The sequence below is a fragment of the Lissotriton helveticus genome, chromosome 3_1 (assembly GCF_964261635.1).
Source record: "Lissotriton helveticus chromosome 3_1, aLisHel1.1, whole genome shotgun sequence".
Taxonomy (NCBI): Eukaryota; Metazoa; Chordata; class Amphibia; order Caudata; family Salamandridae; genus Lissotriton; species Lissotriton helveticus.
This window is the reverse complement of record NC_136061.1, coordinates 1,599,274,235-1,599,288,213: the sequence shown is the minus strand read 5'-3', so window position 1 is coordinate 1,599,288,213 and position 13,979 is coordinate 1,599,274,235.

The following is a 13,979-nucleotide window of genomic DNA, read 5'->3' as shown; positions in this document are numbered from 1 at the left end:
AAAGAAGGGTAGGTTTGTCAGATCAGAAAAATCTAAGTTTTCGGATCCATTGAAAGTTGTATGTGTTGGTCGTCAAGTTGTGGAATTATCTGATGGTAATGTGTGGAATTTATCCAAAATTGTTAAGATTCCTCAATGGTTATGGCCTGATGAAAAGTTAAATAAATCTGTTACTTCTGGGTTCTCCAAATCTGCCAATATTAGTAGAAATTGGAGAAAGTTCTCCAATACATTTGGTGAAATTCCATTAAATCAACATGTACAAAGATCACGTCATCGTCCTACATGGTACAAAGATTATTATGTTGATAATTGATATCATTGAAAGTTTCCTGTGTACCAACCATCTGGAAAATCTTGTGGTTAATAACTCATATTAATATTTGCAATGTTTTTAAGTGGAGTTTTATTGTAAACAGTTGCTATTTGTGTGCATATTTATTATCCATTTATTATAAGGAAAAACAATTGTAGTGTATTTTTCACTAATCACCATTTTGTTCGTTAACATCATTCTTGTGTTGTTTTATATCTGTATAATTGTTGAAATGTTTACGAAGGGGGATGAGTGGCGTCTTGATGTCTTCATCTGGAATCTGGAACATCGCTTTGTTTGGGATTCCAGTGAAGGCAGTTAAGACCCAGGCTCCTTTACATGATGCAATGATATTATCTCCTTGAATAAAATACAGTGTTCTACATTATACGTGTGAAGCCTCTCAACTTTATACCATTCCATCAGGGTCTCCAGCTGCATCTCCTGCATCTAGTCTCCCTCAAAGTTGCTACCAGGAAGACCCCAACATAGGCTCCAAATCGGAGACACCACAACCCTCATGTTCTACCCAACTAGACATGTCATCTTACATCATGCTGCATATCTGCAATGAGGTGCGTATGATGCTAGAGTAACTAACAAGATGCCTGGCCACCCTCACTGCCAGTGTCACTTCCTTGGGTGCAGCTATGTTGTCTGTCCTAGCCCAACGTCCCTCCCAAACCACCCTTCATGTTTCCCCCTGTACGTTGCCCCACACGGTTTCCCCTCATACTCCTCATGTATCACAACCCTGTGTGGTGCCTGGTCCAGCACCTCCTAGCCAGGAGCCCTCTTCGGATTCAGAGGATCTGAACATTGAGGAGATTGAGGATGACCAGACGGACAGTTGACCTCTTGGACTCTGACTTTGTTTTGGACATTTTCTTTGCCCCTTGCATATAGACTGGTTCCCTTGAAGCTTCCTGATGTGTTTTATTTATGTTGCCTCCCCCCAGTCCCCTTGTCCTGTCTATATAAAAACATTATTTGTTTTCCTTTCTCCCTTCCATACAGACTGGGTTTTTTTCTACTCCAAACCATTTCATTTACATAAACTTATATTTTGAATAATACTTTCTCTATCTTGTTAATTTCCTTGTGAATGTCATGTTCAAAGTATGGCATATATTTTGGCAGTAGCTATTTGCTGAGCACATAATAGCTTGTTGCACTGATGGGGTTACATTTTTGCATGTCTAAGTCATACACATTCATCCTCACATCTGTAGGCCAGCACAAGGGTAAACATTTGCCCATCAGTACATAATAAGCAACTTAGTCTTGACTTCTGAGTAGATTTATATTTTAGTTACACATATTCATGCAGGGTGATATATTTGACATGTGATCAAGGGGGATTGTGCTTGCGACTTTGCAAAGTTGGTGGTGAGTGGTGAGGATCACTGTGAGTGAGTGCGTTTGTGTTGTCGCCGAGGTGTAGGTTGGTGTGGTGCATCTGCCTGTACAGGGGAAAGTTCATGGACAGGGGATGATGGTGTCGGTACAGTTGGTGGGGGTGCCTTTACAGGGGGAGGGTATAGAGCCTGGACAGGGGGTGATGGTGGATGTGCGAGTAGGGGGAGTGCCTGGACAGTGGGTGATGGTGGATCTGCGTGTAGGGGGAGTGCCTGGACAGGGGGTGATGGTGGATGTGCGAGTAGAGGAGTGCCTCGACAGGGGGTGGTGGTGGATGTGCAGGTGGAGGGGAGTGCCTGGACAGGGGGTGGTGGTGGATGTGTACTGTTGCTGAGAGCCTGTGCAGTTTGTCGTAGAGGTGATGGGTGTGTTGTGCTGCAGGCAGGTGTGATGGCTCCCCTCCCTGCGTTGACCTTGAAGGGAGACTTTGGATCAGTTTCAGCATGTGCTTCATCATCTTCATGGCCAAGGTATGGTGTTGTGCATTCTCTTCCTTATGGATAGATATAATGTCTTTGATATTCTTGAACATGTCTTGCCAAGATCAATCCATCTTGTCCAACACCTGGGTCAGTCTGTCCACCACCTGAGGGATTTTCCGCATAACCTGCAGGGCTTCAATCAATCAATCAATCAGGGGATTGTAAGCGCAATACTTACCCGTGGGGGTCTCAAGGCGCTGAAGGGAGAGGCATGTCTTGAGATTCTTCCTGAAGGTGTTCAGGGAGGGGGCGCGTCTGGTATCTGACGGTTGCTCGTTGCAGGTCTTGGCTGCAATGTGAGAGAATGATCTTCACCTGCTTTGGCTCTGTGGATACGCGGGGTTTCAGCCAGTGAGAGGTTGGAGGATCTGAGGTATCTTTTGGGTATGTGGAAGTAGATTCTGTTGTTGAGGTATTTGGACCGGTTGTTGTGTAGGCATTTGTAGGCATGGGTGAGGACTTTGAAGGTGACTCTCTTCTCCATGGGGAGGCAGTGGATTCTCCGTAGGTGTTGGCTGATGTGTTCGTGCCGGGGAATGCCATGGTCGAGTCTGGCTGCGGTGTTCTGTATTGCCTGGAGTTTGCGGAGTAGAGACTTGTTGATGCCGGCGTAGAGTGCATTTCCATAGTCCAGTCCGCTGGTGATGAGTGTGTGGGTGACTGTCTTCCTTCACTGGGGCGGGGTCAATTTGAAGGTCTTCCGAAGGATGCGGAGGGTGTTGAAGCAGCTGGAGGTGAGGGTGTTAACCTGTCGGTTCATGGTGAGTGATGAGTCGAGTACGATGTCGGGGTTTTTGGCGTGGTCTGAGGGGGTAGGTGGGCTTCCGAGGGCAGAGGGAAACCAGGTGTTGTCCCATGCTGATGGGGTGGTTCCAAGGACAAGAACTTCTGTCTTCTCTGCGTTGAGTTTGAGGCAGCTGTTGGTCATCCAGACTACGACGTCTTGCGTTCCTTTCTGGAAGTTGAGATTTGCGGTGGTGGGGTCTCTGGTGAGGGAGAGGATGAGCTGGGTGTCGTCGGCAAAGGATACGATGTTGAGGCTGTCTTGTCAGATGATGGCTGCAAGGGGTCCATGTAGATGTTGAAGAAGGTCGGGCTCAGTGATGACCCCGGTGGGACTCCGCAGGTGATTTTCGTGTGGGCGGAGAGGAAGGGTGGTAGTCTGATCCTTTGGCTTCTTCCGGTGAAGAATGACTGGATCCACTCCAGGGCTGTTCCATGTATGTCGGCGTTGCGTAGTCTGGCGACTAGTGTACGGTGAGAGATGGTGTTGAAGGCTGCTGACAGGTCGGGTGGGATGAGGGCTGCGGAGTGGCCTTGGTCCAGGAGGGTGCAGATGTCATCTGTGGCGGCGAGTAGGGCGGACTCGGTGCTGTGGTTGCTTCGGAATCCGGATTGGGGCTGGTCTAGGACGGCGTTCTTTTTGATGAAACGGGTCAATTCCCTATTGACTGTTTTCTCTGCCACTTTGGCTGTGAAGGGGAGGAGCGAGATGGGCCGGTAGTTCTTGAGGTCAGTGGGGTTGGCCGTGGGCTTCTTGAACAGGCGCCTGACTTCTGCGCACTTCCAGTCATCTGGGAAGGTGCCTGTGTTAAAGGTGGTGATGATGGTGCATTTAAGTTCAGGTGCAATGGTGTCTGTGGCTCTGTGGTAGATGTGCGGTGGGCAGGGGTCGTGGAGGCCCCCGAGTGGATGCCTTTCATGGTTGTGGCAGTGTCATCGGCTGCGATCGGTGTCCAGTTGGAGATGGTGGTCTGGCTGGTGTCTCGGGGGTGGGGGGGGCGAGGGCTGGCTGTAGCGTCTTGTGGGTGGTCGATGAAGTAGTCGTAGAGCGTTTTGATCTTGAGGTGGAAGTAGGTTCCAAGTTTGTCGCATAGATCTTGGGACGGGGTGATGTCTGTGGCTTCGCTGCGTATGATGGTGAATTTATGAATGACACTGAAGAGTTCCTTGGAGTTGGTGAGGATTTTGTTGTGGATGAAGTTACTCTTGGTGGTTTTGATTTGGTTGGGGTAGTCCATCATGGGATCCTTGTAGGTGGAGTATTTTTTGGTTGTCTTGGTGTTCCTCTAGTTTTTCTCCAGGCGTCTGCAGGTGCGCCTGGCTTCTTGGAGATCTGTGGTGAATCAGGCGGCCTCAGACATGTCGTCTGACAGGGTAGCCCATATGGCACGAATGTCCTGCCTCACATCTGCCTACTGTTGGAAGAAGTCCTCCTCCCACTGCCCACCATGGCCATCAGCTGGCCCTCTTTGCAGGGTACAGCCATGAATAAGACTGCCAGGTCTAACAGCGGGGGGGTGGTAGTTGATAGTCTGTGGACAGTAAATTGGTGCCCAGGGGATACCTGCACCACACCAGTGTTGGTACTTCCCTCAGATGGTGGAGAGAATGCCTGGGATACACTGCATTGGGAGGAATGCGTGGGGGAACCACAATGCCTGTCCTGGATGTGAGGGGTGTGAAGGAGTGATGTCTTTGTTGGGGTGTGTGTGAGCTGTGGCTGGTTAGCGCTATGCAGAGGACAGGCAATCTTGGGTTTTGGAGGGTGAGGCACTTTGCTGGGTGGAGGGGTTGTGGCCTTGCAAAATTTGGCCAGTATAATAAATGTTTTGGCCAGGGCATCTGAATCCTCATCCTCTGTGAGGAGGGCCAGATAGTCTCCCTCATCCTCAAATTCAGCAGCCTCCCAGGTACTCCAACCTCCTCCTCTTGCGCAGTACTTGCAGCTGACATCGCTGCTTGCAAGAGCAGTGGATTCTCCCCTTTGACTGCCCGTCGCCCACCTCTGATGGAAGGTCCATTCTTCTCATCGTCATCATCAACTGGAAGACAGAGGTTGTAACTGGATAAGTAATTGACCTAGTATAAGATGTGGTGCAACACAAGGGTTGATCAGGTAAAGTTAAAAATACCTAGAGGTAACTGGGTTTTCACTAGTGGCGGTTGGTAAATTAAAAAAACAGTGGGGCGCAACATACAATAAAACAAACATACATTATAAAATTATATTACATTAAAAATTACAAGAAAAAAAAGTTTTACTTACCTTCTACTGCAGCATGATCTCGATGCTCTCCGGTCCCTGGCTTCAGACTCTTCGAAGTGAGGTGACGTCAGACATCCTACTACCTTATCCAATCCAGAGGCTGATCTCATGCTGCATGATTGAACCGTCTGGATTGGCTGGAGTAGGCTGCCTCAGTGCTCCAAAAGGCACAGGAGGTCTGTGCCAGGTCTCCAACCCAGCTGTCTAACCCAGCTGGGTTGGAGAGTTTGAATTGTATATGTCGGTTTGGCTGTTGCAAGGTAGCCGGCCAAACCGACATGTGGACTTCAAACTGAAGGGGCCACTTTTCATTGCTGCCAATAATCTGGCGCAATGAAGCACTTGACCCGCCCCAACACTACGTTCAGCAGAGAGTTAAAAATAAAATGGTAATGAGGGCGGAGCTAGCCGGCAGCGACGATGGCCGCCTAATTCCTTTGCTCCGCCGGCACTACCAAACTATCCTTCATTATCCTGGTCCTGAGCAGCAGATTTGGCCCCCCGCCCCCAGCATCTGACGGCGGAAGGGATCGTGACTCTAGCGGTCCCGGAACGGTGAAATCCCGACATCGAGGGAGGTGCGCGCGGCTCTGCGAAGAGACATGCGGACCTAGGCCGCAAGCCGCGGTCCCCAGCAGACCCCAGATCCGCGCGACGTGCGCATGCGTGCTGCAGCAGTGTGTGAGGCTACCCCGGGGATCGGGGATCGGTCCCAGCGTCGGCCGGCCTGGAGCGCTCCCAAAGAGTGTGTGCACTGCGGGGCCTGTCACGCGGTCCCGGCTGGGCCAGTCCTGTATGGGGGGACGCGGTGGAGGCTATGTGTGACTGTTGAGAGGCGCGCAGCGAGGGAACGCCATATTGACGACGGACCCAGCGGTTGAGGAGGCCACGCGGCGCCGAGGCTGGGGGCAGAGCGAACGGGCCAAGGAAACGCCTGGGGACAACGGTGCACAGCATAATACCCATGCAAGCATACACTGGTGCCGGTGGGTTGTCTACAGCGTGGGGAGTTATCCAATCAGCCCACAGGGCCCAAGGGCGGTCCTCCCGGCCGGGGACTGGCAGGGACAGCAGATAGTGAGCCCGTGGTGAATACCATTCGGAACTGACGTGCCCACGGTGCGCGCATACAACAGGTGGAATCGGCGAATTGCGCACACGAGTAGGAGCACTGAGATCGTGGGAGTGAGTCTGAGGAACTGGAGTCTACATTCACGGTGCCTGGCCCCGTGTGTAGGTGCATCCCTACCTGGCACACCTTGACAAATGGAAATGGACGGGTGCTGGTCCCTTTGCCTCGCTGAACCTGCCTGGCCGGGTGGACGGAGTCGGACATCTCGCGGCTCCCGGGGGAATCCCACTCCTGGAGGTGAGGCCCTGACGTTCTGTTGGTCTCTCTGATAAGGCCTGCCACTGCATTCTGGTGTACTGGAAGCGTCTGGTCCATCACGATGGGGAAGGGTGACAAGACACAAAGCAGACTACCTTTTGCGCAGCGACGGGTGCAGGTCCAGAGCCCCCCAACACTACACAGGGAGACCGAGCAACCGGAAGAGGAGCAGGTGGTGGACTCCGACATTAAAACCATGCTCCGTTCCATGGAACAGAGTCTACAATCCAGCATCTCCGCGCTGGGCACCAAAATGGGCACCATGACGTACAGGATGGACCGTATGGCCAAGCGACTAGACAAACATGGAGAGAAGCACGACATGGCGGAAAGGAGAATAACAGAAGTTGAAGAGGCGCAGACAGAGCTGGACTTGGCCCACAAGCGTGTGGAAAACCTAATGAGATCTCTCCAAGACAAGACCGAAGACTTGGAGGCGCGCTCGCGAAGCTGTAACCTACGCATAATGGGCCTGCCGGAGTCCACTCAAACCGGTAAGATGGAACTATTCATAGAGAAGCTGCTAACTACTCTGCTAGGTGAGGGGGTGTTCTCGACGATGTTCGTGGTGGAACGTGCCCACCGATCCCTGGACCCGCAGCCGCGCCCGGGGATGCCTCCCCGCCCAATTATAGCAAAACTGCTCAACAACAGAGACCGGGACACGGCACTCAGGCTGGCCAGAGCCAAAGCTGATCTACAATTTGAAGGTTCGACGATCTCCATATTCCCAGATTTCACGGCCAGAGTGCAGGAAGCACGTAAACAATTTGTGCCACACAAGAAACGCCTCAGGGAACTTGGACTGGACTACGCGATGCTGTATCCTGCCAAACTACGTGTAAACAAACAGGGACGCTCACACATATTCACGGACCCTAACGAATTGCAGAAAGCATTGAAGAGCTGGGTGAGAGAAACACTTGATGGTTGCAGTAAATTCCGATCGAGCTGAAGAGATTGAGATATCTAATTGGCTAACTCTGCGGTCAGACTGACAGACTCCTAGCAGATAAGTTACGATGACTATTATGGGACTTGCATGGGACACATATGTTGTGGACAGCAACTGCATTACAGAGGAGGACACATATACATAAAGCCTCTTTAAGATGTGTGAGAGTGGGATATGCTACTATGTGGGGGGCGGGGGGAGGGAAAGTGTTATCCTGAATGACTATAGATGGTATATAAAGAGCTCTGAACATAATTCAGGTGGTGCATGGCAGAAGGAGGCGACCTCGGGCCCCGTGCGCAATGCTCTGTTGAAGTACGAGTCACCATGTTAGGTGGTAAAAAGAGAGGTTGGGAAGGGTGGGTTGGGGACCTGCAAGGTCAAGTTGGGGAGGGTCTGCTGTGGGAGGTGGGAGGGGGTCAGGGGACTGTTTATGGTTCAATGTTGCGCTTAATAACTGCTCACACTGCCTACCCTAGCCCTGGGCTTCCTGTAGCCCTACATAGACCAGTTTCACTGATACGATGTCCGCGACCATGGGGGAACCATGATGGGGGAGAGGGGGACACTCAGAGCAATGACGTGGAATATGAGGGGTCTGAACGATCACCGCAAAATTAGGAAGGTTATTACCTACTTACAACGCCATGATGTGGACCTAGCTCTCATCCAAGAAACACACCTACCGCTCACCAGTAAAATGCTCCACAGCAGGGGACTCGAGGGGAACGTTACTGTGGCTGGATTCACAACACATTCTAGAGGGGTACTGACATGGGTAAACCCAAAAGCCAAACTGACGTTGTCGTTGTTGAGAGCAGACCCAGATGTCAGATATCTAATATCCAGATGCTCGGGGAAGGGGTACGATTTCATAGTGGTGAATGTTTATGGTCCTAATTATGATTCCCCGGACTTTTACGACACTCTGTCACAACACTGCCGTGCATACATCGACGTACAGATGCTCTGGGGAGGAGATCTCAACTTAGTACTTAACCCAGAACTGGACAGGTCATCAGGCCCACCACGTAGGATCTCCGCCTCAGCACTGAAGGTTCAGTCGGAACTCATCACGCTAGACCTGGTAGATGTGTGGAGAAGCAGACACACTGGGAAGGGAGGATTTACACACTATTCCGCCTCTCATAACATACATATCAGGATTGATTACTGGCTTATAACATCATCTGTGGCCAGATACGTTAACTCCTGCACTGTACTGGCGCGTACACTCTCGGACCACTCGCCACTTCTCTTGACCCTAGAGACACCAGCGAAGAGAATCCCACCCTTCACATGGCGCTTCCCTCCGTACTCACTTCTGGACGATCAGTTTAGGGGGGAGATGGCTGAAGAAATAGAGGGGTATTTTGACACCAACATAGGGTCGGTCGACAGTTTTCACACAGTCTGGGAGGCGTTCAAGGTATACATTCGGGGTATAGCGATGTCGAAGCATTCGAGTGTGCTCAAGGCCATTCGCCAGAGATTGAAACACTTAGAAGAGCAATTAGCTGAGCTGGAAAGGCGACAGCTGAGCGAGGCCTGCGACAGCGTTGCGGCGGACATTAAGTCTCTCATAGAGGAATACAACGAAGAAGCAGATAGGGAGGTGCTACACATGGGGAAATATGCCACTGCCAGTTCATACGGTGAGGGGGACCGCCCTGGCTCCCTCTTGGCCCGGATCTTGAAAAACACCAGACGACCACAGGTGATATCCGAACTAGAATCAGCGGACGGAACACTCCTTACGGAGGAGGCTGAGATTGTCGATGAGTTTAAAACATACTACTCGGGGCTATATGATATTGATGATTATCTGAGCCATATACAGCTATCATTTCTGAAGGATTCCGATCGGGAATTCCTGATGCAACCCATACATAAGGATGAAATTGTAGAGGCGCTGGTGAGCATGCGTTCGTGCAGTGCACCGGGGGCTGACGGGCTCACGGTGGGGTTTTATAAAGCATTCAAGGATATTCTCCTTCCACACCTGTCTGAATTGTTTGCTGAAGTGTGTGTCGAGGGCAATATGCCGCGGTCAATGAGGGAAGCACTGATAGTAACTATTCTTAAACCTGGCAAACCCCCGACCTCATGTAGCTCTTACCGACCATTGTCCTTAATAAATGTGGATGCTAAGATTTACGCCAAAGAGTTGGCGACAAGACTGGCTCTACCAGCTCCAGAATTGGTGGTGCCAGAGCAGGCGGGGTTTGTACCCGGCAGGAATCTCACCTACAATCTTAGGACGGTGCTGGGCACTATGCAGCATGTCCGGCAGGACACAAAGGCAATAGCCATCTTCCTCGACATGGAAAAGGCCTTCGACTCCGTGGAATGGCCCTTCATGGTACGGGTGTTGCGGAGACTGGGACTGGGTGAGCCATTTCTGCAAATGATTGGGGCACTATACCACCACCCTACGGCTCGACTCCTTATAGGAGATCGTGTATCTGACTCCTTTTCGATCAGCAGGGGCACCAGACAAGGCTGCCCGCTGTCGCCGTTACTGTATGCGCTGGTGGCTGAACCGCTGGTTTGCGCCCTCAGGGAGTACCACAGACACGAGGGGATAAGCTTCCTGACGTACAAGATAATTGTATCAACGTGCGCGGATGATACATTACTATACGTTCGAAACCCGGAAACGAATCTACCGTCCGTGCTGAGGGAGGTGGTTCGCTTTGGGGCCCTCTCAGGTCTCAAAATAAACTGGGCAAAATCAGTGGCGTTTCCACTGACTCCGAGCACGGCACAATTTGACATGGAATACCCGTTGCTTTGGACGACTGAACCGGTCAGATATCTGGGCGTTATGCTTCACACAGACTCGGAAACTCTTATACGCGAAAACTATGGTGTCTTGTACAGCAAATTGGAAGATGAAGTGGAGGTATGGTGTAAACTGCCGTTATCCTTGATGGGCAGAGTCGCTATAATGAAAATGGTGATACTCCCTAGATTGTTATTCCTATTTAACAACCTACCAATAGTGCTCTCGAAGGCGTTTTTCAAAAGACTGACGCAACTGATGAGCAGACTGGCCTGGGGTAGCAAACAGCCCAGGGTGAAGTGGGCGACTCTAATGCTCCCTTACGACCTGGGGTGACTGGGCGCCCCAGACATGGAACGATATTACAGAGTGGCACAGGCCGCACACTTACACACGTGGATTCATGGGCAAGAGACAATACCCCATGTCAGAATGGAACAATTGTTTGCAGACCCCCTACCGCTGCCTGCGATGATCTTCCAGCCGGTGGACCGCAGAGTTGGCATATTGGACTCGATTACAACCACCAATCATGCATGGCACACGATACTGCGGGCTCGAGAGGAAGTATTCGCCCCTAATGCCTATCGAATGGACAATGTGGCTGTCTCCCCTAGCGGAGATGGGAGTGGTACGGGCACTCCACGAGATGGGCATACACACTGCAAGCGCCTTGTTCCACGAGGGCACAGTGAAGACTTGTACCCAAGCAGAGTCGGCCCTGGCAAGGACCTCGCTTCTGACACGTTTCCAATATCACAGAGTCCGCAGTGCTTTGCTGGACCTCTTGGGCCCGGAATTAGCGGAGCCACAGGAGATCCCGGAGCTCACCTATGTAATTAAAACGACTTCTCCCAGGAGACTGGTGGCGAATCTATACAGTATGAATAGAGTGAAATGGGAGCAGTCGCTCTCGAAGGCGAGAATGGCATGGCAAAGTGACCTGCAGATCACAATAGACGACGGTATGTGGGCATATTACTGTTCGAGCACCAGGAAAATATCACTAAACGGCAGACACAGGCTGATCCATTTTAAATATCTACAACGTGTGTATTATACACCGGAGAGGCTTCATAGATACGGCCTTAGACAGTCAGCTGTTTGCGATAGGTGCCGCGCGCCACTTGCAGACTTTATTCGTGTCCCCTGGTCGTGCCCTGGAATCCGCAAGTTTTGGGACAGGGTGTTTGCCGAAATGAGTCTGGTCCTGGCTACTGACTTGTCGCCTGATCCAGCATTGGCACTACTGGGCCACTCTAGGGGCCTACCGAAACCCCTGCGCCGTCTGACAGATATGGGCATGCTGATGGCCAAACGCGTAATTGCAATGTGTTGGATGAGAGGGCCACTCCCTACCATGAACAGATGGGCACACGATATGTTATATTGTTGCACACAAATGGAGTGCTATAGTGCACTTCTTCCCCCTATGAGCCGTCCAAAAAAATGCTGGGGTCTATATCAGGAATATTTTAGACTGCGAGATGTAGAAGAGGATGCAGGCGTGGAAGGAGGGGAGGCTCAGGCACACCTACAGCAGTAGAACACTACTACAGGGAAGCGTACCCCTCGGAGAGCACAGAGGAATACGGGTGGCTGTAGTGTAGAGCAGGAGTTCACAAAGGGATGGGAGGGGTGGGGCGGGGGGGAGTTGGATAGTTAGGGGTTTAGTTCCTTGGGCGGTTAACAAAGGACACACAGAGAAGGTCAATCCAGATAGGTCGACTTACAGCCCAACACAGCGAACACGCGCATTGATAAGAACATTCAGCCTCTGCACATGTGTTGCGGGAGTAACGTATGACAACTTGATGCATATTTATATTTCTTGATCTTGCGGCGCTGGTCCCTCGGGATGTCGGCTTAATGGCTGTGTTACCTATCTCTTTGTGGTTAGCCAACTGTAGCGTTCGTTGCCAGCCCCTGGGTTGTGGCAACATGCTGTGTAAAATTTGATTTGGATGAATAAAGCTCTGTTTAAAAATTAAAAATAAATAAATAAATAAAAAATGGTAATAAAATCATTATTACCATTTTGTTTTCCACTCTTTCTGCAGGAGTGTGGGGGTGGGTGACGCTCCTCCGCTACTACGGGGGAACAGCCGCTGGTTTTCACATTTATTAATGTTGACCTGGGGTGCATCTAAAACCAACTGTGAGATGGAACAAGAGCATAATGGTTCAGACAATCGTCTCATCACCAACATGTTTCAGCCCTATTCTAAGTAGTCTATTTTGGTCGGGGGCATTCTTTAGGGCTAAGGATCTCTAAAGACCTAGGCTAACAAATAGTTAATAGTATAAAGTTAAAAAAGTGCATTACTAGGATCAGAAGGACAGTTGCAGCTATCATCTGTCCTCACCCACCTGCAGGTAGCACCTGCGGCTGGGTGAGGATGGACACGTGCTTCTGCATGGTGCACCTCATGATGTAGATGTGACTACAGAGGACATTGTCCCCCCCCAGACTGGGTGGCGAATGTTGGACCTGGCCCCATTTGCAAGTTTATCCTCAAACTTTTTACCTACAAGCTCCTATTTTTCTTACCAGTTTGTGTTGGCTTTAGGACTCCCAGCACTTTACCACTACTGTTCAGTGCTAAAGTGCATATGCTCTCTGTGTAAATTATGATTATGATTGGTTATCGCTGATCGGCATTTTTGATTTACTGCTAAGTTCCTAGTAACATGCACTGTGTCCCCAAGGCCTGTAAATCAAATGCTAGTAGTGGGCCTGCAGCACTGGTTGTGCCACCCACAAGAGTAGCCCTGAATCTTGTAGTGTTTGCACATGCAGTTTTTAACTGCCATATCGACCTGGCATGGGCACCCCCTTGCCAGCTCCTAACCTTCCATTTCCCTACATGTAAGTCACCTCTAAGGGAGGCCCAAGATACCAATATGGGCATGGTGCTGTGTATGTGAAAGGTAGGACATCCAGTGGTATGTTTTAACGTATCCTGAAAGTGAAATACTGTGTAGTTCGTTTTTCACTATTACAAGGACTAGCTCTCCCATAGGTTATCATTGGAGTTGCCTTGTAACATTTTTCAAGTGTCACTTTCAATTGATAATAACTAGACATTTGGAGATTGGGCTCCCTGCGCTCAGAATTTAATAAAACATCTTTTAGTAAAGGTGGTTTTTAAACTGTGTGTTTGGAAATGTCACATTTAGAAAGTGGGCATTTTCTTGTTTAATCATCCTGTGCCTCTGCCTGCCTGTGGAATTAATCTCTGGTTTAGACCGACAGGATCTTGTGTGTGCATTCACTCCAGACACTCACAAAAAGAGAGCTGAAGTGTGCCCTGCATCTGCTGATGGTTCTTCTTGGACTACAGTGGTGGGAGGAGTTGTCACTAAGCTCCTGAATAGGCACAATGCTGTCTCTACTCCATATAGTGTAACTGGACCAGGGAAAACAGTACTGGTTTTACTGAGCAAGAGAGACTTTTCTTACAGGGACTAGAAAGAGAAACTGGGGTATAAGTACTGGATCTAACTGGAAAACTTAGACCACTTCTGGAACTAAGAGGACCCTGTCAAGAAGAAGAGCTGAAGAGCTGCCAGGAGGAGTACT